At 44.0% G+C, this 4,018-nt stretch overlaps 1 pseudogene; it reads right to left on the bottom strand.

Annotated features, from left to right (window-relative positions):
- Positions 1-2,517: 2,517 nt before the first annotated feature.
- Positions 2,518-4,018, bottom strand: LOC120367854 (eukaryotic translation initiation factor 4E-binding protein 2 pseudogene; annotated as a pseudogene).

A 4,018-nucleotide genomic window follows, 5' to 3' on the forward strand; every position in this document is an offset into this window, starting at 1 on the left:
CATCTTGAATTGTAACTCCCACAATTCTCATATGTTGTGGGAAGAACTTAATGGGAGATAATTGAATCATGGAGGTGGGTCTTTCCTGTACTGTTCTTGTGATAGTGAGTAAGTGTCATGAGGTCTGATCGTTTTAAAAATGGGAGTTTCCATGCACAAATTCTCTCTTTGCCTGATGCCATCCATGTAAGATGTGAGTTGCTCCTCCTTGCCTTCCACCATGATTGTGAGGCTTCTCCAGCCACGTGGAACTGTATGTCCAATAAACCTCTTTCTTTTGTAAATTGCCCAGTCTTGGGTATGTCTTTCTCAGCAGTATGAAAATGGACTAATGCAACTTATGTCAAACAAAACAGACTTCAAGTCAAAAGCTATAAAAGGAGACAAGGAAATTATATAAAAATAAAGGAATAATTCAGCAGGAGAATATATGTAAATATATGTGCACCCAACACTAAGAGCACCCAGATATAGAGGGCAAATATGATTAGACCTAAAGGGAGAAATGGACCCCAGTACAATAATAGCTGGGGACTTCAATGCCCCACTGTCAGCACTGACCAGATCATATGGACAGAAAAATCAACAAAGAAACATCTAATTTAAATTGCATTACAGGCCAGGCATGGTGGCTCACGCCTGTAGTCTCAGCACTTTGGGAGGCTGAGCCTGGCAGATCACTGAGGTCAAGAGTTTGAGACCAACCTGGCCAACACGGTGAAACCCTGTCTCTACAAAAAATACAAAAATTAGCCAGGCATAGTGACACACACCTGTAGTCCCAGCTACTTGGGAGGCTGAGGTGGGAGAATCACTTGAAACCAGGAGGTGGAGGTTGCAGCGAGCTGAGGTTGCGCCACTGCACTCCAGCCTAGGTGACAGGGTGAGACTCTGCCTCAAAAATAAAAAGAAAATAAACAAAAGATAAATAAACTGTGCCATAGACCAAATGGACTTAACAGACATTTCACCCAACAGATGCAGAATACACATTCTTTTTATCAGCACATGGAACATTCTCCATGATTAACCATACATTAGGACATAAAACAAGTCTCCAAAAAATTTTTAAACTGAAATCATACTAAGTATTTTGTCTGACCACAATGAAATAAAACTAGAAATCAATAATGAGAGGAACATTTAAAACCATATGAATGAATGGAAATCAAACAACACGCTCCTGAATGACCAATGACAGAAATTAATAGTGAAACTTAATAGGTCAGGCACGATGGCTTATACTTAGCACTTTGGGAGGCCAAGGCAGGAGGATTCCTTGAGTTCAGGAGTACGAGACCAGCCTGGGCAACATGGTGAAATCCTGACTCTACCAAAAATACAAAAATTAGCCACTTGGGCCCAGGAAGCAGAATTTGCAGTATGCCGAGATGGTGCTACTGCACTCCAGCCTGGGTGACAGAGTGTGACCCTGTCTGCCCTCCACTCCCCCTAAAAAAAGGGTGAAATCATGTCATTCACAGCAACATGGATGGAACTGGAGCATTTTATGTTAAGTGAAATAAGCCAGGAACAGCAAGTTAAACACTGCATATTCTCACTCATATGTGGGAGCTTTAAAAAAAAAAAAAAAAAAAAAAAAAACGGCTGGGCACAGTGGCTCACACCTGTAATCCCAGCACTTTGGGAGGCCGAGGCAGGTGGATCAGGACGTCAGGAGTTCAAGACCAGCCTGGCCAAGATGGTGAAACCCAGTCTCTACTAAAAATACAAAAATTAGCCGGGCATGTGGTGCATGCCTGTAATCCCAGCTGCTTGGGAGGCTGAGGCAGAGAACTGTTTGAACCTGAGAGATGGCAGTGAGCCGAGATTTGGCCACTGTACTCCAGCCTGGGCAACAGAGTGAGACTCAGTCTCAAAAAAAAAAAAAAAAAGTTGATCTCATAGAAGCAAAAAGTAGAAAAGAGAATACTCAAGACTGGGAAGAATGGGTGAAGGTGGGTTAGGGAAAAATTTGTTAAAGGATACAAAATTACAGCTAGATGGGAGGAATAAGTTCTAATGCCCTACAGCACTGTAAGATGACTGTAATTAGCAATAATACCTTATATAGTTTCACACAGCTAGAAGGAGGATAGTGAATGTTCCCAACACAAAGAAATGACAAACGTTTGAGATGATAGATGTGCTAATTACCCTGATCCGATCACTACGTATTATATGTATTACAACACTGCTATGTACCCATACATATGTTCAATTATTATGTGTCACTTTAAAAAATGTTTCTAACTGTTTTCCTCTATGGGCGGCTTAGCTCTACAGAAATACACCAAGGGCCTTCGATCTAATCTAACTAACTGGGAAGGGGAACTGGGAACAGGAGACAGGGAAAAGAAACGGTCCGATGAAGCTCATCTTCCCGTCATATTCCACCCAGAGGAAGAGGAGCAGACTGCTGGTTATGCCTCTTCTTTTTGTTACTGATTCTATTGGCCAACTCAGGTACACACAGGTATCAGCGTTGCTGCTTTTCTTCTGAGCCTTGCAGGAAAGTCAGATGTCCGTCTCAAACTGAGCATCATCCCAACTGTGTGTTCCCTGTCATGATAGTTCGTTAAGTTGTTTACTTCTACTTTGGAGTCTCCTATTGAGGTGCCAGGGCTAGTGACTCCTGGGATACTGGGCAGATGGCAGGGCTGTGTCTGAGCCATGGGAGAATTGCAATGCTCCAGCAGACACTTTTGATCATAAATGATTCAAGATCCCTAGGGTGTAGTGAAGAGCAACCCCTGGGCGTGGTGCAATAGTCATGAGTTAGCTGCACAAGTCGCTGATGGGCACAGTGCAGGTGGGGATGGCACAGCACCGGCTGGGCTGGTAACTGCTGCCAATGGACAAGGACATGGCTCTGATCACAGGCACTCCGCTTCATCCTGAGGGCAAGCTGTGGTGGCTGCAGAGCTGGGCTGCTCCAGCCCCTCAGGCAGGAGGAAGACTAAAAATATTTTGCATTTTTTGTGTGGCTTTTTGTTGTTGTTGTGTGTGTTTCTGACACAGGGTCTTACTCTGTTGCCCAAGCTGGAGTGCAGTGGCATGATCTGGGCTCACTGCAGCCTCGACTTCCTGGGCTAAAGCAATCCTCACACCTCAGCCTCCCAGGCAGTTGGGACTGTAGGCGCGCACCACCACACCTGGCTAATTTTTCTATTTTTTGTAGAGACAGGGTTTCACCATGTTGCCCAGGCTGGTCTTGAACTCCTGGGCTCTCACCTTGGCCTCCCAAATTGCTGGAATTATACTTGTGAGCCGCCAGGTCCAGCCTGGTCTTTTTAAATTTTATTTTATTAAACATTTTTTTAGACTGGGTGCAGTGGCTCACACCTGTAATCCCAGCACTTTGGGAGGCTGAGGTGGGTGGATCACCTGAGGTCAGGAGTTGGAAACCAGCCTGGCCAACGTGGTGAAATTCCATCTCTACTAAAAATACAAAAATTAGCCAGGCATGGTGGCAGGTGCCTGTAATCCTAGCCATTCAGGAGGCTGAGGCAGGAGAATCACTTGAGCACAGGAGGTAGACATTGCAGTGAGCCGAGATCACCCCACTGCCCTCCAGCCTGGGTGACAGAGCGAGACCTCATCTCAAAAAAGACCAGCCCATTAAAAATGAGTAAAAGACCTTAACAAACACAAGACACAAGAAAATGTGGAAATGGCCCATAGTCACATGAAAAAGGCTTCATCCTGCATTAGTCACCAGGGAAAAGCAAATTAAAATCACATTGAGATACCTCTAATATTTACCAATTGGCTACATTTAAAAACTAACAACATCAATTATTGTTAAGAATGTAGTGTAACTAGAACTCACACATTGTGGAGGGGAGTGTAAAATGGTACAATCACTTTAGGAAAAAAATCTGTCGGTGTCATAAAACTAAACACACACTTGTCCTGCGACCGGCAATTCTACTCCAAGATATTTACTCAAGAGGAAGGAAAACATGCCCACAAAAAGGCTAGCATGCAAGTGTTCATAGCAGCTTTATTCATAATA

The sequence above is a fragment of the Saimiri boliviensis genome, chromosome 9 (assembly GCF_048565385.1).
Source record: "Saimiri boliviensis isolate mSaiBol1 chromosome 9, mSaiBol1.pri, whole genome shotgun sequence".
NCBI lineage: Eukaryota > Metazoa > Chordata > Mammalia > Primates > Cebidae > Saimiri > Saimiri boliviensis.